Source organism: Hevea brasiliensis, chromosome 10, assembly GCF_030052815.1.
Source record: "Hevea brasiliensis isolate MT/VB/25A 57/8 chromosome 10, ASM3005281v1, whole genome shotgun sequence".
Taxonomy (NCBI): domain Eukaryota; kingdom Viridiplantae; phylum Streptophyta; class Magnoliopsida; order Malpighiales; family Euphorbiaceae; genus Hevea; species Hevea brasiliensis.
The window spans coordinates 38,121,998-38,135,913 of NC_079502.1; the positions used below are offsets into that span (position 1 = coordinate 38,121,998).

The following is a 13,916-nucleotide window of genomic DNA, read 5'->3' on the forward strand; positions in this document are numbered from 1 at the left end:
TAGTGGAGCACTAAACCATGTTTTAATATTTAATTATACTAAGTTCCATTATTTGCACATTTAGCTCAATTCTTTTACTATTTACACATTGTATCCTATTTTAATTTTTCATGTAATTTCTAAAGTGTAATATCATTTATTATTAATGGACATTGAGGTCAAAAGGCAGCTCTTGGTGTCAAATGACCAAAATGCCCCACTCGGGTTATATTCCTGATTTTTCGGTAACAATAATTTTTGTCTGTTTCTCGATTTTTCGTTTTTCTTTGTACTAATTTTTTAATTTTTCTTTGATATTTATAGCGTTAATTACATTTCAATAAACCTTTATTTATGTCTCAAAATTAAATTCTGAGGGTTCCCCATGGTCCTGGGGTCGGCAATGGCCTTCCCAGTGCGGTCACCCATTGCTGTGGTGCCGGCTCGTTTAACTTAGCTTCATCTTCTCTCTTTTATTTTTCTTTGATTTTTCTTGTATTTTATTTTTATTTATTTTATCATTATATGTCTGTTCACTATCACTGAAGTGTAGTTCCAGACATCCTGACTTACCTGAACTATTATTTGGCCACTGGAGCAATAGAACGTACAAAATACGTACAGTGGGGATGTTACATTGTGGCACTATTTTCTCCATTAAATCACCTTCTGCAGCTGGATCAACTGTGCTCCTTATAGAGGGTAGTAGCCCATTATAGATGTTTTGCACTAATAGCCAATCTTCTATACCATGGTGTGGACATTCTCTTTATAGGTCTTTATATCTTTCCCATGCGTCATAGAGTGATTCTCCCTCCTTTTGTCAGAAGGTGTTGAGTTCAAGCCTTAGTTTTGCAGTCTTTGCAGGTGGAAAATACCTTGCTAGAAAAGCTTGAGAGAGATTCTCCCAAGTAGTGAATGTTCCAGCTGGTTGAGAAAGTAACCACTTCCTTGCTCTGTCCCAAAGGGAGAATGGGAATTCTCTAAGTCTTATTGCTTGATCAGACACTCCATTCATCTTAAATGTATCACATAGGGCAAGAAAGCATTAGAGGTGATAGTGTGGGTCTTCTATAGGCAAACCTGCAAACTGGGTTTGTTGAATCATTTGGAGCCATGCTGGTTTTAATTCAAAGTTGTTGGCTTCCACTGTGGGTCTAGTGACACTGGGCTAAAATCCTTGGACAGATGGAGCTCCGTAATCTCTCAGGAGTCTCTGTCTGTCATTATTATCACCTATGGTTGGAATTTCAGGATCTCCTTGACCGTGCTCTTGATGTTTCCTTTCCCTCCTGATGGCTTTCAGAGTTCTGTCTATCTCCGGATCACAGTCCAATATTTCTTCTTCTGGCCTTATTCTGGTCATAAACCAAAATGAGCACCTGAGAGAAAAGAAGAGAAATATAACTAGTAAAATAAATAATATAATAAAAATAATTGCCTAAATCAGCTAAATTGCCTATCGCTTTATATTACTAATGCCAAAGAATCCTCGAGAATGGCGCTAAAAACTTGTTTGCCTAGTTTTACAACCCCGCAAGTGCACGGATCGCTAACAAGTAACAAAGTGATAACTAGAGTATCGTTCCCACGAGGACCTTTGTATAGTAAGTACTAATCTACACGGTAATTTTGACTGTCTAGGCTATCGAATATTTAGGGAATGAAGTTCGTTAACTTTAAACACTAGAATAGTAAACTTAAAATGAAGTAATCTATTTTTGGAACAATCCTGGAGTTAAGATTTCACACTTGAATCTTATTAGGGATGTTATCTCGTTTATTTACTGAATTGAGGTTCATTTTTTTTTTATGGAAATTAGCCCTAAGTTATCCTAAATCCTCTCTCAAGGCATCTAGGGTGTATTTTAATTAATTCAAGCCCTACTTTCATGGTGATCAAATTAATTAAAATCCTTTAAGACCTTTGAACAATTTTTAGGTTCCACAAAGGTAGTAGCCTATGTCTAGGTCAAAATTCCTAAGTTCAAGATCTTGATTTTCTAATGTTAATCTTCACCTTTCAGTCCTTCAATCAACATCTACAATCATGTCTAATTGGGTGCCATCACATAGCATGCATTAGGATCACAAGAAATTAAAAATCAAGAAACAAATCTCAAATCCAGTAAATAAAACTTAATGTTCATCCATAATAATAATTACAAGCATTACTCTCCTAAATCCAGAATAAGGAAACTACTCACTCATGGTGAGTTCAGCAAACATCATGATAAAAAGTAAAGACAGTAAAAAGAAAACCATGTAAAGAAATAAAGCAATAAGAATCTGTCTAGGGGGATGAAACGAAGAAACCAAAGATAGTTTACAGCTTTGATCTTGTGGAACTTCAGCTGGAGAACTTCTTTTGGTACTGACGCGGAACTCGTGTCACACCTTACCCCTTTGTAAGGCATAACATGATCCCGTAGAATACCTAATGAACTACCGAACTTCACCTACCGATAACTCATTAAGTATCCTACAACGGATTTTAAAATAATTTTCTTACTTTTATAAGTGGTGAGCATTTTCTAATAGGTATTAAAATATTTAATTAAAATTGAAAACCAGTTAAAAATTTTTGCCCATTTTATTTTTTCGTAAATTTTATAAAAATTTTGACAGAGTGCCGTCTGTATTTTGAGAAAACAGTTCTTCAAATTCCTGTAAAAAACACTTCCAATAATTCGTCTCAACAACTTCCTCAAATTCACAATCAATTTCAACATCATTATCAATGTCCAAAAATTCAAATCCATAATTTCCAATATTCAACAATCATCAAAATACCATTAATGAATTTCATTCAATTTAAAACAAAATACTTCCATTCATATTTCATTAAAGATAAAACAATTTATATTCATCATTACAAAAATTTACATTAAGAGAAATTCAAACTAAAATTTATTACAAACTTTATATAAACTGCTCAAGACTAGTTTTACATGGCCATACCTTTACATACATTACATACATCAAAATAAATTTTTACAGTCAGGGTATAAAATATACCCGATAGACTTCAGAGTAGGTAGCTCCTCGATTCTCAGCAGCTCACTCTGCTGCTCTTCTAGTTTTTATATCTGCGACAGTAATAACAGCCATCACTGAGTACTAGGACTCAGTGGCGCACAACATACTAAAATAAACTTTATGCGAAATTTAAATCACATTTATTCAATATTTGGACTGAACATGAGAATTAAATACAAAACATGAATTATGAGACTTTAATCCAAACAATTTCATTTCGAAGTGTCAAAACCAATTTCATAAAACCCATAGTTATATCATGCCATTCGAAACAAATATAATCTCAATAGCCAGAGGCTAAGGATAAGTCACATCATAAGGCTAGCTAGCTCAAATATATGGATATCCATTCAATTTCTTCTTCTACTGGCACACACCTCAGCACTTCAGCTAGAGAAGGAATCAAAATTCGAAACTGATTACCCCCACTAGTCATGCTAGTGAGGTGTTCAAATATATGGTCATGACACTGTGGTTTCAAAACTTATCTTAACAATTTACTAAGCATTTATGCCATCTCAAATATACACAAATAACTTCCAACAATTTAAATCAAAAGCATCATAAATACTTCATCATAATAATGTCACAATTCAATATTTCAAATCATTCAAAACAATATGCAGAATATAATTTACAGAAATTATACATTGTGCACAAACCTTATATGAGTCACCTTTTGGCCTTGACTCAACACCTCGGGTTCCTTCCCGGTATTCTTTTCCACTGAAGCACATAGTTTCACAGTATGTTAGTATCATAACTTAGCATAAATCCAAAAATAAATTTAAATTCACTTTTACCTAGTTCTAATGTGCTAAACGTGACGTTCTTTAAATTTTATGTTTCGGGGTTACTATTCACTACACTATTCAAGTCAATTTGTTGACTTTCTAAGGCTTAATAGGTATGAGAATTCCAACTTCACTCATACCACATTTTGGTTACTAAATTTGTTGGTTTTGGTTTTTTACTCAAATTCTAAGTCTTTTAGGCAAATTTGCAAATTTTCAATTTTGGTATCTTAAGCTACACTGTTCCATTGGTCATTTTTCTGTTAGAATTTGGTAAAACTTTCCTCATAGAAAATGTTCCCTATTGTGTTAAATTTATTCTCATTTTTGAATCACTCCATTTGGAGTTTTGTAGCTCAAGTTATAGCCATTTGAATCATGGCTGCCGGATTGGACTTAACCCATTATTTCTAGGCACCAAACTGGTTCTGGCAGTTTTAGGTCACCAAATTTGGGTGGCCAAATACTTGGTTAAGGGCATAATTTGGGTTTGTGTTCTTCATGAAAGTTTTAGTTCTATATCTCAGCTGTCCACTGGTAAAATTTCAGGTTATTTAGACCTACCTAGCCCAAGTTATGGCCAAATGAACAAATACTATTCATTTGGTCATTTTTGTGCAGGTCAGACTGCATAATTCCAGATTTGGTCAACTTGTTCACTAGGTTTTGGTCACTTTTTGGGCATAATTCCTAAATGAAAAATGTGTCATTTTGTGTCTATTTTCATTCCCAATTGGTCTCATACCAATTGGACTTGTAAATTTTCATTTTTGGTCCCTCAAAGGGACCTTGGTCCTGCTGCCTGTAGCATGACCATTTTCAATCCGAATTTAAACTCACTTCTAACACTTCCAACACATCTCAATTGGTCACAAATGACCATTTTTCATCTCAAACAAGGTAAAACACAACATTTGACCAATTCTCACATTTTTGCCTTCCAAACCCTAAGTGCCATAAACCTTAATTTCCAATTTATCAAAATTCATCAAATCAAAGTGTGCCAATCACATCTACATGCTCAATTAGGCTTGCATACACATTTACTTGAACTAAAACATATCAACACTTCACAATCCCATGGCTAGCTGAAATTTACACCTTTGTTCTCATACATAATTTTCTCAATTTTTCTTGTTATTCTATCCATTTCTACTCTAATTCAAACATTTTTACTTAAAAAAAAGGTTGGATCAACTTACTTCAATTGAAGTTTTTCCAAAAGCTCCAATTCTTCTAATTTCTTCTTTCTTTTTGTTCTCAATGAGCTTGCCAAGATCCAACAATAAGATTTACACAAGAAATTTGTGGGATTTATGGGGTTGATTCAAGCATTGAAAGCTTGAATTTTCATGGCTATGGAGGAACTAAAGAGAAAAGAGAGAGAGAAAGAGTGTGGACGGAAAAGTGGGAAGATGACCATTTTCTTTTTCTTTTCTTTTCTTTTTCTTTTTATGTCTTTAGGAAGACCACAAATTTTAATTATAATAATTATTGCATCATGCATGAGGTCATGCATGATGTCATCACTTTTTTCACTTTTTCTTTTTTTTTTTAATTTTTCAATTAGTTCTTTAATTTAATTCCGGATTTTGAAATTTTCTTTTCTTCGATTTTATTTGACAATTAGGTTAGGAGTCAGCTCTCGGGGTCAATTGACCAAATTGCCCCTTGCTGATTCGATCCGTTTTGAAAATAATTCAATATTTCTTTCGGATCCCTGACCTAATTATTTGACTGTGTTCGTAATAGTCCTAAGGACCGCAGCGTCACATTTTACGGTTCGGAATTTGAGTTTAAATCGACTTCACAGTCCTTCCCGAAAAGGTCACCCATCGTTGTGACTCTAGGCTCGTTTAACTTCATATGTTCTGTTTTTCTTATTTATACTTAAATAATTGATAATTACTAATTATTTGGGTTTATGGCTTATCTAGTTGTCTTAGATGTGGTTCTAATCCCCTTAATTGTCCGGACCGACTTCGGTCACCGAAACGATGAAATATACCAGGCTATGCAAATAGGGGTGTTACAACCCGACAGCAGCAGCCTTCAGTAGTCTCCCCGCAACAGTCGTCTTTTTTTCCAACCACTCTTTTGACGTTTTCTTTTCTATTTATATTGGTTGCTCTAGGCTTAGGTTGCTCTAAGTCCAAAGGGTCTTAGGAGTCTCATTTTTATCTGAAAACATGAGGGAAATTCGAGTTATAAAACTAGTTACAGCATAGTACACAGCCCGTGTGTCACTACACGGGTCTCGCAAAGTAGGGCCGTGTAACTTCCTGGAAGAGAATCGCGTGGTCTTGTTTTGGCATAGAAAGTTACATGGGTCTGTGCCAACTACACGGGCCGTGTACTATTGTTCCCAAAAGTTTCTTCAAACTTGCGCTCGGCAAAGACTTACACGGGTCCCTGTACATTACACGGGTCTGATTACACGACCCATGCACTTGTCACACCTTATCCCTCCGTAAGGCATAACATGATCCTGTAGTATACCTAATGAATTACCAAACTTCATCTACTGATAACCCATTAAATACACTACAAGGGATTTTAAACCTTTTCTTATTTCTTTTTATAGTGGTGAGCACTTTTGACAGGTGTTAATTTTTTTTTTTTTAAATGAAGTGAAACCAAATAACATATATGAAGTATCAGTAATTTCTATAAAAATTTTGGCAGAGTGCCATCTGTATTTTGAATAAAACAGTTCTTCAAAAACCTGTAAAAAGCACTTCCAATCTATTTGTTCAATCCCAAACTCCAGTATGGCTCAACACAAATCAATTTTCTCAACATTTGTCAAACTCAATTCATGTAACACCCCTAAGTTCGGTAGTGCGTTCTACTGTTCCGGTGACCAGTGTTGTCCGGACAGCTAGGATGCCTAGAACTACACTTCAATATGAGTGAGGAGACATAAAATAATGAAATAAAAGAAAAGGAAATACAAGAAAAATAAAGGAAAAATAATAGCAAAGAAATGTAACCAAGTTAAGCGAGCCGAGAACCCTAGCGATGGGTGATCAGACCGGAAGTCACGGCGTGGATCGTTGACTAGCTCTGGATCATGGGAACCCTGGAAAACATTTTTAAGACTTAAATAGACCCTTATTGAAGAATAAATCTCATTAGAAAGATCAAAGAAAAATTAAATAATTAGTACAAAGAAAAGTGAGAAATTGAAAAACAGACAAAACCCGGTGTTACTGAAAAATCGGGAATGTAACCCGAACTGGGGCATTATGGTCATTTGACATCCCGAATTGTCTTTTGACCTAAATTTCCATTAAAAATAAATAATATTACACTTAGAAAATATAATGAAAAATTAATTTGGTGGTACCTAAAGTAAATAGCTAAAAATTAAAGGTTTAATGTGGAATAAGTAAAAGTATCATTAAACAAATACTATCCTAACACTTAGTGGACCACTAAGAATTTTAATATGGATTAAAAATGATCATAAGTGGGCAGATTTCTCCCACTCAAACATTATCTTCTTCACTTGGACCTCCCATGCCGAAATGAAGGAGTGAGAAAACTCCCATGGCCGCCCACCTTCAAACCTTCACAACCCCATGATCAAGCCTCCTTTTCCCACACCTTTCTTCATTAAAGATTGTCTACACATCATAAGGAAGAGCTTGATACCAAAATCAAGAAGTTTGGTGAAGGTTTAGCAAGTTACAACCATAGGTAAGTTTACATTTTTGAATGTTGCTTCGTTAAACTTTGTGTACATGTTATGGGTGTTGGATTTGCGAAGAAAATTTTTAAGTTTGAAGAGTTATTGAGATGTTCATTTTGGACAGCCATGGAGTTATGTATTTGATGAAATATTTGTACATATATTTGATGAGAAATGATGTTGGTTATGGTGATTTAATATCCTAGTAAATTATTCCATATGTATATGGTGATTTTTGCACTTGAATGGAAATTGATGAATTGTAGGACACTTTGGTGTTGAAGAACATTTTTGGCAGCCTTGGGATTCTTGGATAAATGTATGTGTTCATGAAGGTGTTGGCAGAAATATTAACATTAAGGTTGATGGATATGATATAGATTGATTGTGTAAAGTGTATGTAAGAACTAGTAAGGTTTAGGTGTATATGTGATTGTACTTAGACCTTGTAAATGTGAGTTTTAATTGGTGTATTAAGGATGTTTGTAATCTGCCAAAGTGATGTTAATGTAAAGTGGAATATGGTTTTGGTAATGAACCAAAACAGAATTGGTAAGGGAAGTGGACATATAGTAATATAAGTGTGTAATTGATGTATGTTAAGTAAGGTAGTTAAGGGCAGTATGTATTTTAGTCAATAACATTAAATGTGTAACGTCAATTGGTATGAGACCAATTGAAGGTGGAACTAGGCACAAAATGTGCCAACTTTCATTAAGAAAGCATACCAAAATTCTGCTTGCAAGGTGACATGAAAAATGACCAATTCGGATTAAGTGCAATTGAAACCTGAAAACTGACCAATTGGGCAGCAGTTAGTATTTAGGCCATAACTCACTCAAAACAGGTCCAATTGACCTGAAAGTTTAACCATGAATAGTTAAGACCCATACCTACAAGTCTTATGAAGACACCAAAGCCCAGAAATGACCAGAAGTAAGTCAAAAAGCTTGCAAAAGTTCGGGTCCAGAAACTGGCCGAACCAAAGTTGACCAAATTGACCTAAAATTGACCTAATTTGATGCCATTTGACCAACAATAGTATAATGACCATAACTTGGTCTACATAACTCGGATTGACCTAAAATTTTGCACCGCGTTCCATAAGACATAGATCTACAAGATTGTAGTTTTGACCGAAACTCGAAAACCGAGGAAACTAGATCGTCCGGCTAGGTTAAACTAGTATCCCAGAATCCAGCATTTGCAGTAAAATGCAAGGAAACGCAGTATACATAGAAATGAGTTTGGTAAAATGTACCAACCCTAAAACCCTATCGAATGTGACATATTAATGACACTAAAACCTAATTTACCTAAAACGGATCGAGGGTCGGTATATTAGGTGATTGAGCAAATAATAGCCTTCAGTGAATTACTTATCGAACATTATCGTTAGAGACAGTTTAATTTAGTACTGAAACACTTCAAATTGTGTTTCTCAGTTACCAAAGACTCAGGAAAAGGGAAGGAAATACTGAGTCCAGACCCGGAGACAGTTATCAGAGGTTTGCGCACAACAACTATTTCTTTTGAATTATTTTCAATTGAAATAAATTTTGACTATTTGTATATTATTATTTTAAATGGTGAAACTGTGAAAAATTGTTTGAATGATATTTGATGGATACTTATTGATTGAAAAGCACTGTAAATGGTTTGAAACCACAGCTATCATGTATATTGATTGTATTCCTCGCTAGCTTGTCTAGTGGGACGAATTGAATTCCCTCTCTGGCTGAAGTGTTAAGGTGTGTGCCTGTTGAGGACGAATTGGATGAGTACTCATATTTTTGCTAGCTAGCTATGTTATTCCTCATTAGTCATTGACTTTTGGGATGAATTGAATACCTCATTTGCCATCGGCTTTTGGGATGAATTGAACTTGGGAACATGATTAAGCTATGTGTGATTTATTGATATGTATTGTGAGATTGTGAAATGAATTTAAACTCTTATTGACATATATTGTCTTTTGAATTCAACCATGATCTGACTTATTGAAATTTATTGTGATATTGAGAAATGGAGTTTAAATTATGGTTGACAATTATTGTCTTGAAATTTACTATGGTTTTAAGTATCCACTATTTATATGATTTATGAATTGTGATTTAAATTGTATTTGGTTAATGTTGTGCACCACTGAGACATCGTCTCAGCGATAGCTTTTTATTGCTGTCGCAGGTAGACAGACAGACAGGGCAGCAGACTAGGCTGCTAGTACCTCCAGCGAGAGACTACCGGGTATAATGAGTATACCAGTATTTTGTATTTTGTAATGTAATGTATGTTCACTGTATGTACATATTGTTTTTGGTTTTGAGCAGTTGTAAATAAAAATTGTACATTGAAGTTGTAAAATAATTATGAGTTATTTTGACTTGTAAAATTGTATTATATTTTCTCTATCTCAGTCCTTGAAAAATTACTGTGAATTTGACTTAAGAAATGTGTTGGGTTGAGAAAAATGTTGAAGTTGAGATTTGGAAATTATTGAAGTGTTTTTTTCAGGTTTTCTGAAGAACTGTTGTATCCAAAATACAGATGGCACTCTGCCAAAATTTTTACAGAAATTCCAAATAATTCAAATGTGTTAGTTCTATCACTACAATTTAAAAAGGTTTTTAATACCTGTAAATAGTGCTCACCACGGTAAAAGAAGTAAGAAAAGTTTTTAAAATCCCTTGTAGTGTATTTAATGGATTATCAGTAGACGGAGTTGGTAATTCATTAGGTATACTACGGGATCATGTTATGCCTTATAGAGGGGTAGGGTGTGACATGTTTTAGTGGTATCAGAACAAGGTCTTTAAATTTTATTTTCACCTGTTATTTGAATGTTCTTTCTTCATAGTACAACTGCTCAATATCATTGTTTGATACATACAGTACATTACATTATAAATATGCACTAACGGGAGGAAATCTCTTTGTATTATTTGTTCAGGAGATCTAAAATCCTCACATTGACTATGGAAGAGGGTGATCGTTCAGTCGATCATTCTATTGAGGCTGAGGTGCAAGGGGATGCCCCAGGCCTACAAAATGTTTGTGGTTCAGCAGCACCAGCCCCTGTAGTACCGCAGTTTCCTGCTCAGTTCGCTCAGTAGATGGCTGCAATGTTCCAACAAATGGTTGGTAATGTACCTACTCAAGTCCCAATATAGACACCAGTGGTACAACCACAGTCTCCTACCAGGCAGTATGATAAATTGATGAAATACGGGGCTACAGAGTTCAAGGGGACAGTAGATCCTCTAGAAGCTGAACAGTGGTTAGAAAGGATGGATAGGGTATTCAAGAAACTGCATTGCACAGAGGAGCTCAGATTTGAATACTCAGTGTCTTTGTTACAGGGGGATGCTTATGACTGGTGGAAAACCATTCCCCACGATGCAGTAGAACTGCGATCTTGACACTGGAATGACTTTCTCGGGAATTCAGTAAATATGTCCACGATGCTTATGTAGACCGGAAAGGCGCAAGAGTTCCTAAGTCCAAAGCAGGGAGCAGATCGGTGGTGAGTATGAAAGAGAATTTTCGCCTTAGCCATTATGCGGTGAGTCTACTCTCTACCAAAGAGGAGAGATGCAAGAGGTTTGAAAGCGGCTTAAAGCCCAAGATGTCAGTACAAATGTCGGCTTCAAACACACTAACTTCTCTAAACTTATTTCTCAAGCCCTAGAGTTGGAAAGAATTTAGATTGAGACTGCTCCTGAGAGAAAGAAATCAGAGAAGACAGAGAAAGAGGAAAGTCGGTGAAACGAGTTCTAGTGGTCATCTTGGAAAGAGGAAGAACTATGGGGACATGGCGGAGGTGGCAAGAAATGCAGTAGGGAAGATATTCGGACAGAGACCTCCCTATCAGTCGTGAGTACCGAAGTTCCTACCCTCCCCGCCAATGTGAAACTTGTGGAAAAAATCATGGTGGGATATGCTATAAGGCTATTGGAGCCTGTTATAACTGTAGAGGCACAGGACACTTTGCCAAGGATTGCACCAGTGGTCGCAGAGTTGGACCACCTCCTACTACTGCAGAAGGGTCGATTCGAGCCACTGTCACGAAGTTCACAACCACCCAACAGAGGTAGAGGCAGGGTAGAGGTAACCCAAAGAGCGGCCTAGGCACGATGAAACATTCAGAGCAAGACAATTGCTCGGTCAGAATGTATGCAATGAGACAGAGGGAAGAGGCCGAGACATCTGATGTTGTGGCTGGTACCTTCTCAACTTTTAACCAAAATGTGTTTGTGTTATTTGATCCGGGCTCTACCCATTCTTATGTGAGTGCTAGCATCATTGATTGCATTGCTGTTCCATGTACAAAAATGGACTTTGAGGTGCTAGTAACAAGTCCGTTAGGACAGGAAGTCAGGGTTAATAGAATGTATAGAGATTGTCCTTTGGTGATCCAAGGACACACTTTCCTATCTGATTTCATTGAAATGCCCTTCAGAGATTATGATATCATCTTGGGCATGGATTGGTTAGCTAGGCATCATGCCATGATTGACTGTAGGCTGAAGACAGTCACTTTTGGCCTTCCTCAGTACAATGATGTGGTAATACATGGGGAGAGGCAGTTATTGCCATCAAACCTCATTTCGGCTGCACTAGCCAGAAAAATGATCGGAAAGGGGTGTGAAGCATACTTGGCACATGTGGTAGACACCCAAGTGGGGAGTCCAGCATTGAAGGACATCCCTACAGTACATGACTTTCCAGATGTATTTCCTGATGAATTGCCAGGATTACCTCCGGAAAGAGAAGTGCAGTTTGAAATTAATATTATGCCTGGTGTGGATCCAATCTCCATAACACCATACAGAATGGCACCAGCAGAGTTGAAGGAGTTGAAGATACAATTGCAAGAACTACTTGAAAAGGGCTTCATCCGCCCTAGTGTGTCACCTTGGGGAGCACCAGTGTTATTTGTTAAGAAGAAGGATGGTACTCTCCGCTTATGTATTGACTACCGACAGTTGAATAAGGTGACAATAAAGAACAGATATCCATTGCCTCGCATTGATGATCTGTTTGATCAGTTGAAGGTGCAGCTGTATTCTCCAAAATTGATTTGCGATCTGGTTATTATCAGTTGAAGGTGCAAGAGCAAAGAATTCCAAAAACTGCTTTCAGAACTCAATATGGCCACTATGAGTTTCTAGTAATGCCATTCAGGTTAACAAATGCTCCAGCTGCTTTCATGGATCTGATGAACAATATCTTCAGACCATATCTTGATCAATTTGTGGTGGTGTTTATTGTTGACATTTTGATATATTCAAGGAATGCAGAAGAGCATGACAGACATCTGCGGATTGTACTGCAGACCTTAAGGGAGAAACAGCTATACGCCAAGTTGTCGAAATGTGAATTTTGGCTGAAAGAAATCTCCTTTTTGGGACATTTTGTGTCAGCTGAAGGGATCAAGGTAGAAGCTATCCTTAATTGGAAGCCGCCCAGGAACATCACAGAAATTCGCAGTTTTCTGGGTTTAGCTGGATATTACCGTCGGTTTGTGAAGGGGTTTTCTATGTTATCTTCTCCACTGACTAAACTGCTTCAGAAAGATGTAAAATTTCAGTGGACAGATAAATGTCAACAAAGTTTTGATGAGTTAAAGAGGTGTTTAACTGAAGCTCCAGTTCTCACTTTACCTACTCCGGGTAAAGAATACACAGTTTATAGTGATGCTTCTCACAATGGGTTAGGCTGTGTACTGATGCAAGATCGGAATGTCATTGCTTATGCATCACGCCAGCTGAAACCGCATGAGAGGAATTACCCAACACATGATCTGGAGTTAGTAGCTATTGTTTTTGCTCTGAAGATCTGGAGACACTATTTGTATGGGGAGAAATGTTATATTTACACAGATCACAAGAGCTTGAAGTATTTGGGCACCCAGAAGGAATTGAATTTGAGGCAGAGGAGATGGTTAGAACTCATTAAAGACTATGATTGCTTAATAGACTATCAGCCAGGGAAAGCAAATGTGGTGGCTGACGCCTTAAGTCACAAGACTATGGCAAGTCTCAGAGTTTCTCCCATGACCATGGTACATGAGTTGAAAGCACAGCATGCCAGTTTAGAGATTGATGATGAGGGACAGACAGTAGTTGCTTGGCATGTACAGCCAGTGTTGATTGATCAGATCAGAATGGCTGCTCAAAGTGATGAAAAATATCAGAAGCTACTGAAAGAAGTCCAGCAGGGCAAGAAACCTGAATTCTCTGTGAGAGATGATGGTTTATTACTACATCAGGGCAGAATGTGCGTTCCTAGTGATGTGGAATTGAGACAAATCATTATGAAGGAAGCACATGAGTCTCCATTTGCTATGCACCCTGGTGGAACTAAAATGTACAGAGGGCTGAAAGAGCATTACTGGTGGATGGGCATGA

General features: G+C 36.7%; 1 non-coding gene across 1 annotated transcript; it reads left to right on the forward strand.

Annotated features, from left to right (window-relative positions):
- The first annotated feature begins 725 nt into the window (after window positions 1-725).
- LOC131170007 (small nucleolar RNA R71) lies at window positions 726-832 on the forward strand. Its single transcript, XR_009140950.1, has one exon. It is a non-coding gene; the product is annotated as a small nucleolar RNA R71 (small nucleolar RNA).
- Window positions 833-13,916: the final 13,084 nt, after the last annotated feature.